We start from the raw sequence: 12,063 nt of genomic DNA, 5'->3' as shown, positions 1-12,063 counted from the left end.
TGCACTCTAAAAAACGCTGGGTTGTTTTTTCAACCCAACTGCTGGGTTGAGGCCGTTGGATAGGACTTTGGGATGTTTTAACCCAAGTTTGGGTTGAAAATAACTTTCTTTTTTAACCCAGCGGGGTGGGTTGAGGACGCGGACGTGAAGGAGAGCACGCACGTCACGTCAAAATCGTACGTCTCCAGTGCGAGCAGCCGCCATTTTCTCAGCGTGATAGAAGCGAGAAGCGAGTGAAAGACTATGGTAAGTAACGTTAAATATTCAAAATGTAAAGTTATCTTTTATTGTTTACCCGGTTGTATGAAAGGCGGAAGGTTTTATGAAAGGCGGAAACAAAGGAGCTTAACGTTATATATATATATAAAAAACGGACGCGGTTTTCGCCTCGGACACGGAGGTCTTGCCTCATGTAACGTTACTGAACGGAGGATGTACTTTTAATATAACGTCTGTGAATGTATTTTGTCATATTCACATAAGATTTTACATTATCTGTTCTCTTTGAGGCGTTAACAGACGGTTATGGTCACGGTTACGCTCATGTGAATTTGTCTTTTTTTTTTTCGCGGTTAAACTGAATGTATGTTTGTCTCCTAAAGGAAACGGCATTGTGTAGTAAAGACTAGCATAATTATTTTGAGGCTGTTGAAGTGGTAACTGTTAAAAGTATGTTTTACATGTAATATTTCAGACTTGTCAAGCTTGTGTCTTCATTGTCCTCGCGCTGAGAGTTAAAGACACAGAAGCTGTTTGTGTGAGGAGTCACAGACCTGTGTGAGGATGAGGAGGAGGTGTTCTTCTGAAGAGAGGGACAGACGGTTTAAGGAGAGTAAACTTCAGAATAACATCAAGTTATCTTTATTTTTACTAAGACTAAAATAATGTTGTTTTTTTAGATGTTGCAATCCAGAGACAAGATAACTTCATTCTTTTGAGACTGATGTAAGTTAAATTATTATTACTTTTTTTTTAGAAAATTAATGTTTCTGTTGTGTCCTGCCTGTTAACTTCACATTTTGATGCAAAAACAGTGTGATTTTATATATGTATGTATGTATATGTTAATATTTTATTGAAACCATTGATGTCCCTCTTTGCAGAACTCAAACTAACTGGAGTTAAGGACACACAAGTCTGCTTGTGTGAGGAGGAGGTTTTCTCAGCTTCTTCTGAAGAGAGGGAAAGATCGTTTAAGGCAAGTAAACTTTATAATTTCATGTTATCAGTTGTTGTTGTGTTTTACTAAGAGTAAAATAATGTTTGTTTTTTGTTTTTGTAGATGTTAAAAGCAAGAGACATGGGAGAGCATCATTCCTTTGAGATTTTATGGAAGTTATTTTTAGAAAATAATTTTTTTCTGTTGTCTCCTGCCGGTTTACTTCACATTTTGATGCAACAACAGTGTGATTACGTGCTCATTTCATTAAAACCATTGATGTCTGTGTTTTTTATTGCAGAACTCAAACCAACTTTGGAGTTGTCTGATTTGGAGAGTCATTATTCTTGGTCTTCGCTCTTAGAGGTAAAGTTCACACAAAAAATCATTTACTTGCCCTCATGTCATTCCAAACCTATAAGACTTTTGTCTGTCTTTACAACATAAATTAATAAATTTTTAGTTTTCTCATAATATTTGTTAATCCATTTATAGTTTAGATAATCAGTATTTTCAAGCTTCATAAATATAGAGTTATTGTAGAAGTAAATTCTGATATTTATATATGAATACATCTTAAATTATATGATAGCAAACATGTATGTTCAAAATAAAATACTGGTCTCCCAGACCAGCAATGGAGGACACAAAAAGAGAATATTAAATATATTCATACGTTTTCCAAAAAATTAGCAGATTTTGTATGAGTCTGGAAAAACATGGGGAGAGTAAATTATGAACATTTTAATTATTTGGTGAACTAACGGTTTGAAGAGCAGCCCTCCACGTACATGAATATTGTGAGGTATGTGAATGTCATGTCTGTTTTAATGTTTCAGTAAAGAAGCTTTCTGAAAGCAATATTTATTCAAACAATATCACCTGTCCTCACACTAGTGCTGCCATTATAGACTTCATGAGAGCTGTGATAGACAGACATTAAACAACCACACAAAGTGTTGACCTATCTATCCTTACGGATGTGAATACACCTTTACCTGAAAATCGATAGTTTAATTAAATGTTTAATTTTTTCAAATGTGTTTCTCTTAGGCCACTGATGAAGAGCAGGCGGTGACTGGGATGAATCCTGGTCAGAGAGGAGAATCTTCTTTCCCCTAAACTGATGCAGCGTTGGTTTTAAAGGAGGACGCTGCCCTGGATGATGTAGAAGATGTCACATGCTGTGGAGATGGGGCTTCTTCATGATTACATCAGTTATGCTAAAGAGATCATGAAAATTGACCGTGATGCATGATCTGTATTCATGGACTATGAAACAAACTGTAAGTGTATAATTTGTTAAAAAAAAAAAGTTAAATGCTTTTTCTGCGTTGTTTAGTAGAAGAGTTTACACTCTGTCATTCATACACCTGCTCACATTCTTTCACACACACACACATGCGTCTGTTAAATGTTATAATATCAAAGTTAATGTTGTGATTTATTTGTGTACTGTCATGCCAGAATAGTTGGAAAAAAACCTAACTAATTGTAAATTTATTGTATGTGTTTTCGTATATTTTTATACAATATATACAATTGAACAAAGTCCAATTTGATCTTAAGTTATATTCATCAAATGTTCAATGCTTTGTTTATGAACTCTGTAGCTGTTAATGCCATCCTTTTCTGCATTTCTTCTAACATGTTACTTTTTGACTTTTCTCTTGTTTTTAATAAATATTTTCCTTTTGGTAATTATTATTTGTGTGTAAAAGTGATATTTAAAATGAACAACATTTGTAGGTTTAATGCCTAGCTCAATTTGGGTTATTTTTAACGTAGAAATGCATTGTTTCCCCACATGGATGCACTCTGCGAGTTTATTTTCTTCCAGCAGGAGGCGCTAAGAGCGGGAGAGGTAGGTTTCTCCGGTAACGGCTGCAGAGCGGTGCTGAGCTCACAGACGCTGCCTTATCAAGCGCATGCGAAATGATATCGAACATTTTCTAAATACAGTAGTTTTCCTTCTGAAATACAGTGATAAAAAAACACCCGCTCTGTTTTTTGAAACCCTGCAATATAGTCATTTTAAACCATAAAAAAGGCAACCCAGCAGGCTGGGTTAAATATGATAACCCAACTGGTTGGGTTAAAATAACCCAGCGCTGGGTTCGTCCCTTTTTGACCCAGCGCTGGGTTGTCAAAATAACCCAAATTGGGTTGTTTTCAACCCAGCAGTTTTTAGAGTGTGCGGTAGGGAACTTTTGACGCTCTAGCGGTTAATAAACAGAACTGCTTGCGTCTTGCGGAAGAACATCGTAGCCGGAACTACTTCTCTCTGTTTATGTCTATGATGAATCACAAAGGTACTGGGTTACTCCGCCGCAGTACCCTGAAGTAATCTAAAATAGTCCGAATATAAACACTTATTATAGGTGTACCCTAGTGATTCAGGACAAGCCAAAAACACGGTTTGGAAAATGGATTCATGGTGTACTCGCTTATTATATACATTTTTCTACATTTGGAACACAAACAAGGACCGCAGCTCTGATTGGTTGTTTTTTACCGGGAGCGATGGAGTTTCTGCGAATGGCAATAGGAGCACTGGGAGGAGCCAGATGAGCTTGATTTTTTTTCACAGATTATCTGTCTCATATTCTACTGTCAGGACATAATGACAGGTTTAATAATTATGCAAAAAAAAAATTTTTTTACAAAAGTTCCCTACAGCACCTTTAAGGTATAGCATTTTGTATAAAAACCTTTAACTTTATATATCTGGAAAATTATTTACATTTTATTTTAAATTTAGGGAAAGTTTGAGCATTTCTGTTCTATGCCATTGTCATTTTTATTAGTTTATATTTTATATTATTTCTAAATAACTTTATTTACATTTCAGTTAGTTACCAAGACAATATTCAAATTTTAACTGAAATAAAGTTAATATTTTATTTAATTTCAGTTTTATTTCAATTAATGACATCTATTTTTAATTGATTTACTTTTAGTTTAAAATAACAACATTGATTTGTAACTGTTAAAATTACATTTACAATTGAGATATAGTATAATGTATACAGTTAGGATAAATAAGTCACAATTACTTTTTTAACGATGAGCTGGAATCAGGCTTCTTGTGTATTTTCAGGTAAATATTGTGTAATGTTTTGTCCCCATTATTTCAATCCACTATATTTTTAAAGCATCTTTCCAGACTAAAACATTTAGCTCATCTTATGCTCTCTTTTAGGTCAAGATCTTCAGATGGAGATATTTTTAGGTCACAGAGAGATATGCATCCCAATAAACACATTAACCATGCATGATAAAGAAACTTTCATGTATGTTTCATAAAAGTGTTTGTTACTTCCAGGTGAATAACACAGCAGCACGGTGGGCATGTTCTAAGAATTTCAGCCCTGTTCTAGCATCTGTGTTGAAATTAAACATGTTTGTGTTATGTAATCCCTTGGAGAACAATCCAGTAAAACACAATGATTATTGCTACGGAGTTCGACTGCAGTTTGACTGTGTGAATCTTCATGTAGGGGAATCTGTAGGAAAATAGTGCTTATTTTTAAGACTTTAAATCTTAATTTAAGTATAATTGAATTGAAAGCATAAATATAAGATACCTTGATGTATAAAACTCAGACATTTTGTAAATCTACTTTTTTATGTATTAATAAGAACGAGATTTGTTATGTTGCAATAATGTGTTGTCTTAAATATTAGCTTTATTTCAAAATATAATATTGTCTTTTTGTCTTTTGCCATTTTATTTCTCAAATTTATGAGAAATAAATTAGCAAGTGTTGTTTTAGTATTATTTATATATTATTTATTAATATTTTGAATTAGCTTCCATTTTGTTCATTTTAATTTTTAATTTAATTTTAGTTATGATATAGTCATCTTGTTATGTGCTTGTGTCTTATTTTGTAGTTTTTTTTTTCATCTAGCTTGATTTATTTTTATTTTCAGTTTAGTTATTTTATTACTACAAATTATTTTATTTCATTTAGTTACAAAGGCAATATTTCACATTTTCATTTGTATTAATGCAAAAAAGTAGATACATTATATTATTATGTTTAAAAGATTAGCCTGAGATTATGTCTGAGATTTTAGATATCAAAGTACCTTTATTATTTAAATTAATATACATTCATTTCTATGATTTTCATTTTTATTTGGTTTAATCTTTACTTTAATTAAATAAAATATAATACCTTGTTTTTGTGTTTTGATTTTGAGGTGAATTATATTGGAGACATGAAATCTCCCAACTAAATGATACAGGTGCCACAACCATAAGTAGGACAGGGTTGCAAATTAAGAAAAAGCAGCCATAACTGTAAATAATTTAATAAACAAAATCATTAATGACCGTTTTTTTCTTCCTTGACACAGGTACAGTAACATGCAGAATACTTGAGTTTGCATGGAGGTGAGAAACTGCACTGCTGGGATTTTCTCTCCGTTTTTAAGAGCACAAGATCCATATTTTTCAGTTAGAATTTGTTTTAAAGTGTCAAGTTCTTACTTACCTCAACCCAATAATTTTTTCAGACAGTTGATGAAGAATGTCTGTTGTGTCTGGCCTCATTGAGCTCTTGGCTGTCTCATAGACATCACAACACTGACCTTAAACATCACTGATCTGACTGACTAGTCCTGTTTCAGATCTTCAAACCATCCAAAATATCCAGCACAGTTTTTCATATATGTGAGATATTGTTCAGCTAGCTAGTCGTTATTAAACACTGACTTGAGAGTTATTAATCATTGGGTTTCTTTCTTCTGTTGAACTCCATAGAAGACATTAAAGCTACACACAGCCCAGCTGTGCATGCTCTCTTCACGTCTTTCTTGTAAAATAATAATAATTTAATAATAATAAAAGTCCGCTCAGCTGAGAACTCTCCCACCGGGGATGTTATTGAAGGTATCCTGGTAGGGCACCATAGTAGGATGCAGGTCAAAGGTCATCACATGCATCATTTTATTTATGGCTAAATTATTATTCATTTATTTTACTATTAGTTAAACACTCTTCACAAAAGAGTGTTTAATTACAAATACATAATTTAAAATATAATTGCTTTGATTAAAGGGCACTTTGGGCATCAAAGTGAAATTCTGAAATTATGGCTACGCCTATGGGATTAGAATCCCGCCAAATGTATTGCAGTCACAGATCGAAAAATAATAGGCATAAATAAAATAGCATATTAACACACAAAACCGACAATATATATATCGTCTGCGATAAAAAACCGTGAATGTTCACATGTTAATATAAATAAATAAATGGATAAACTAATTCTTAGAATAAAGAGAAAATGTATCAGTTGACATTCACTGCCAATGAGAATAAAATAGAAAATGTGTGTTAGCATGGATGATTTACATTACGTGTGTGAAATACACAATGTGCATTGTTTAAAGAGCCACACAGATGGGAAATAAAAAATTACCTGTATTACAGTGTATGATGTAGCTGTCCATCAGTGTAAACAATGTGCAAAGTAATTAAACCAAAAAGTACACGATTTATAAAGTTATTGGCTTCTAAAGTAAGAAGTCGACTCTGAATCGCCGAAACGAGTCGTTATAGATTTCAAATCTTTTGCCCATCTCTATGTACGTTACTAGGAAGACTTTGCATAATAATCTCCGCCTACCGTGTTGGGAATAACGAAACTCTGACCTGCCCCACCCCCCCACACAGACGCTCTGGTTGGTGTGATAGCATCATGTCGAGGAGACAGTGTGTTTTTAATTGCAAAGGCAAGTATAAAACAATATTTTCACTGCCAAAGAATGAAGATCAGAAGAACCAATGGCTAAAATTCATTTTTACCACAATACCAGAGCAGTACAACAAATCCCTTTTGTTGTGTTGAAAAATTTCACTGATGACTGCTTTTCTAATCTCGGTGAGTACAAGGCGGGATTTTCAAAGCGTTTGGCCATAAAAGAGGGTTCATTACCAACTTTATTTAGACCAACAAGCATCTCCGAATCACAACACGAAGTATGATTATGAAGTTATGTGTTTGTTTTCTCCCGAGCGTCTTATCAGTATGTGTGCTGTCTGCAGCCTTTGTCTGCGCTGCTGATCTTCATTTACAAACACGTCATTAAAATATAGTGTAACAAGTGCTGCTAACAGATATTCTGTGATAAAGTAATCCATATGAAAACAACGCGATGTCCGTTTTTCACGTCTCCATTCATTATATCTAATGTGACCACGCCCCGCGCTGAACGCGCTATTCAGATTCAAACTGAAGCGCGCGGCTTGAATATGCACACACAGAAGAAAAAGCAGCAAGATTTTTTTTTTTTTACTGTTTGCTTTGCGATGAGAGGAATAAGACATAATTCACCCCAAAAAGATGCTAACTGATGTTGACCAATCAGAACACAGTATGCTACCGAAAGGTGGGGTTTAAAGGTGCCATCTGTAATGTTTGGCAAAAAAAGTCATACTCCACATTCCATACCAGATGGGGGCAGAATGCCTCAATAAAGTGAATTGGTCTACTCTAGAGTAACAAACGAGAAACGGTATAGTATCTATGCTCCGCCCCTACTTTCACAACAACACTACAGCCATAGCCGAAGCCTAACTGTGTGTTCACACCGCTGGCGTCTAGAGCGTCAAAAATCGCTCTTGCCGCTCTGCTCACGACGCTGCAGAAAGATTTTTGAGCGCTCAGACGCTCTAACGTAGATCGAATGCTTATTTTGTATTTAAAGCAGCCGCAAAGCAAACAAGCTTGTTGATCTCATGCAGACTAACCACAAGGAGTTATAACCTCATTAAATATTGTTGTGGACGAAATATTAGGATCCTTTACTTAAAATGAACAATCTCAGACACCTTGGTCCACGTATCACTTTTAATTAATTTTTTTATGAAATCATAGATTAATACAAACACTAAACAGCAATAATCAACCTGTCCTTTATTCTGCTTGAGAACTAATGTGCCAACTCTCAAGCATTCACCGTGAGACACATGCAATTGACTCTTTTCACACGCTTTCACGCCACACATCAATTTTTTCACGCACAGAAAAACCACGAAGCAAAGAGGACACGGAGACCAACAGACTAGACAGAGCAGGTTAGTTATGATACATAGGGCTGTGCAAAAAATCTAATGTGATTTTCATGCACCTCTCATCAGTAAAGACGCTCCTGTAGGGTTGCCAGGTTTTCACAACAAATCCTGCCCAGTTGCTTCTTAAAAGTAGTCCAAAACTAGCCCAATCGCGTTTCAGGGAGGTTCCCCGATAAAAATTGCTTCCCGGGGTTAAAATATAAATTTTTGGGAAGGGTTTTCCTGGTAAAATAAGAATTTAAGGGGCTAAATATCACGTTATTGGTATTGGGATTGCTTCAAACCGCGGACATGAAAAACAACCGCAGACTTGGCAACACTGGTTCAGGTGGAGCGGCAGTTACTGCACAGAGCCGTAGTCTACCGACAACTAACACAAAATCGCTTTCAAAATCGACAAAGAATCGCCTGCGATTTTAACATCGATGTTGTGTAGATTGTCAGTACACGGCTCTGTGTAGTAAATGCCAACCAGTGTTGCCAAGTCTGTGGTGGTTGTTTTTCATGTCCGCTGGTCACAGCGACCCCAATACAAATAACGTGATATTTAGGCCCTAAAATGCGAATTATACCAAGGCAACCCTGCTAAAAAACCTATATTTTAACCCCGGGAAGCAATGTTTTATCGGGGAAACATTCTGGAAGCGAGATTGGGCTAGTTTTGAGAAGCAACTGGGCAGGATTTGTTGTGAAAACCTGGCAATCCTGATCTGAACACACGTGCTGGAGATATACTCCTAATTACAGGAGCGTCTTTACTGATGAGATGTACATGAGTAAAGACATGCACAGCCCTATATAATAAAATGGGTAACGTTAAGTTATAGCTAGCTAATTATCAAACGCAGCTACGGTTAGCCATCGCTAACATTAGCACATTTATCGAACAGCCTTCGATACATTTCTATGTTATAACTTCCCGAAAACAAATACACAAACATATAAAACAAACTTCTAGCGAAATACTAACAGCATCTAACTTGCAAGTTCGGAGTCAAACCTCATTTCTTTCAGGTCCATCAGTTGTCTCCAGCGATTAAAAGCAGTGCCGATGTTTACTCTGGTATTCTTATCGGATTTGATTTGTGATTCCGAGCGCGGTTGTTTCCCTGTAGCGGGTTTTGGTCTCTTGCCAAGGGCTGCAGCCATCCTTCCACTCTCTTCCCTGAACTGAAAGTAGTGGGCTGTACTTTCCACACGATTGACATCAGGTTCAGGTACGCCCTGCGAGTTATTCGTGTATTGCAGGTTGGCTGGTGGTTATGTTGTCCGAATACCGCCTCCCACGGCCGAAAACTGGTATTACAACACCTGTCGGGCCGGGGCTAGTAATGCTAATGCTAATTAAGTTTGATATCTCTGCAGCACTAAAACTTGACATTTTTTTAATGACATCATCGCCCTTATTTCTTCTCATTCTTTTGATGCGTGTAGGTCATGTTATGGATATTTTTACCTCAATTTCTGCATATGACACCTTTAAGGGAACTGAATCTTTTGAACAGCTTCGCGTAATTTTAAAATGATATTTTGACAAAATGACAATGTTTTTTAAACTTGGATGGATTTAAACCTATTGTACAGGACTTATAAACAGTGATAGGAAGCTTAGAATTTTCATCTTACCGGCTCTTGAAAGGGGGGGTGAAATGCTATTTCATGCATACTGAGTTTTTTACACTGTTAAAGAGTTGGATTCCCATGCTAAACATGGACAAAGTTTCAAAAATTAAGTTGTACGTTTGAAGGAGTATTTTTGTTCCAAAAATACTCCTTCCGGTTTGTCACAAGTTTCTGAAAGTTTTTTCGAGTATGGGTCTGTGTGACGTTAGATGGAGCGGAATTTCCTTATATGGGTCCTGAGGGCACGTCTGCCGGAAGAGCACGCGCTCCCGTATAGCACAGCACTGAGAGCACAACAGACATTCACTGATCAGAGCGAGAGCGTCGCGAAATGTCACAAAAGAAGTGTGTTTTTGGTTGCCAGGGCAAGAAAACCCTGCACAGATTACCAGAAAAACCAAAAAAAAACATTAAGGGACCCAGTGGACGGAGTTTATTTTTAAAGAGCATCGACGGAGTAGTGCAAGTGTTTTTGTTTATTCCCTGCATTTCGAAGATGTTTGTTTTACAAAAAAGGCCCAGTTTGACGCCGGATTTGCGTATCGTTTATTTCTTAAGGATGATGCAATCCCAACGAAAAAGGGTCACGATTGTGTGTTGGAACCGCAGGCAGTGAGTAAAACTGCTTAAAATATCTCTGCCTCCTTGTTAGTGCGTCCGCCTCCCATGCCGGAGACCAGGGTTCGAGCCCCACTCGGAGCGAGTGCAAGGAGCGTCAGAAAGGACCCGGGAGAGAGGGGTTACATAAGCAAATATTTACAGTTTCAATACATACCATATATAGACGTCCTGTTGTAGTTGTTGCTGCTGCTGCTCTCGTTCAGTTTCAGCCTCGGGATCTGATTCTGGATCATAAATAAATGGCTGAATCTGACTGTTAGCCATGGTTTGTTTTGGATGATGTTTTTTTTTTCCTCACGATAATGTCACAGCTTCCAGCTCTCAACGCAAAAGCCTACTTGCGCTCGTGATTCTTTAGCTCCGCCCACACGTCACTACACACTACATACACTACATTTTAAATTTGTATTTAACTAAAGTGGGCATGCTGTGATCTGTGCTGTATTTTTTCACTGTAACGGACAGATTCCGGCCAAAAAAAAATACAAATACAACATGCGAGTGGGAGAGAACATGAGTCATTCCGGGAAACGGGACGGGATTTCCACACCAGGTTTTTTGTGGGATTGGGAGGGGACAGGTTTTTATTTTATTTTTTTGTGGGAGTGGGACGGGAGAGATTTGAAAATCCACTCCTGTGTCACCATCACCCTTTACTTCACACACCTGCCACAGCAGCCACGAGTCGCATTGGAGTAACGTCAACTCCCCCTTGGACTGATTGGATAGGGAGCAGCTGTCAATCTAGAACTTGCGGGCCAATGGTGACGCTGAAGCCTGCCCTGATTTACGTACATGAATCTCTAACTGCTTCTGCAAACGCAAGCACAGAATGTGGAAACAAGAGCAAAGGGGAAAAGACCACAAGCACGCAAAAAAATGACATATGAGCAGGAAACTTGATTTTGTTTGCGATTTGGAAAATTTTTAATTCATATTTCAGTTTTGTACAATATAATTGTAAATGTGTTTCAATTTTTTATATACGCTTATTAGTTTTCGATCCATGACTGCGCTGTTTGTTATTGAAAAAAAATGCATTTGTTTTGTGCATTATTATTTTACATGTGTTTTTAAATATTAGATGTTTGCTTATTATCATGTAGCTGCAATAAATTTTGGCGGGATTCTGATCCCATATACGCCCTCTGAGCCTAGTGCATGTTTTCAAGAAAGGCCCTCCGTGCATATCTAATCTGTTTAGAAAGGAGCTATGTTATGTGGAAAAGTTCTCACAAATTTGTTTTAGCAGCAGGCTGTTTACGTTATCCTCCGTGCTTCGTTGTCTTTTAAAGTTTTGAGGAAAACCATGTTCAGATTGCACCCCTGGTGTCGGGATGTAATTGAAAAGATATCTGAGTCTCATGGATTGCTGGCAATAATATTTAAAGCACACGCTCTGGCATGCAGGCTGTTTGCTTAGCAACAGCAGATTGTTGGGAGAGTTTGGTGCAAATGGGGGAGTTGCACCTCTCTCTCTCTCTCTCTCTCGCTCTCTCTCCCTCCCTCCCTCTCTCTCTATCTCTCTCTTGCTGTGTGGGCTGATTTCAGTGGCTCTTCATTCCACATCTAA

The 12,063-nt window shown here is 36.9% G+C and overlaps 2 long non-coding RNA genes across 2 annotated transcripts; both read left to right on the top strand.

Moving 5' to 3' along the window:
- Window positions 1–1,201, top strand: LOC128013005 (uncharacterized). The gene is made up of 3 exons (XR_008183238.1): window positions 1–246; window positions 695–945; window positions 1,104–1,201. It is a non-coding gene; the product is annotated as an uncharacterized LOC128013005 (long non-coding RNA).
- Window positions 1,202–1,402: 201 nt separating this feature from the next.
- LOC128012970 (uncharacterized) lies at window positions 1,403–2,866 on the top strand. Its single transcript, XR_008183225.1, has 2 exons — window positions 1,403–1,525; window positions 2,213–2,866. It is a non-coding gene; the product is annotated as an uncharacterized LOC128012970 (long non-coding RNA).
- Window positions 2,867–12,063: the final 9,197 nt, after the last annotated feature.

The sequence above is a fragment of the Carassius gibelio genome, chromosome A1 (genome assembly GCF_023724105.1).
Source record: "Carassius gibelio isolate Cgi1373 ecotype wild population from Czech Republic chromosome A1, carGib1.2-hapl.c, whole genome shotgun sequence".
Classification (NCBI taxonomy): Eukaryota; Metazoa; Chordata; class Actinopteri; order Cypriniformes; family Cyprinidae; genus Carassius; species Carassius gibelio.
The sequence above is the reverse complement of the archived record's forward strand: the minus strand, read 5'-3'. Positions and strand labels throughout refer to the sequence as shown.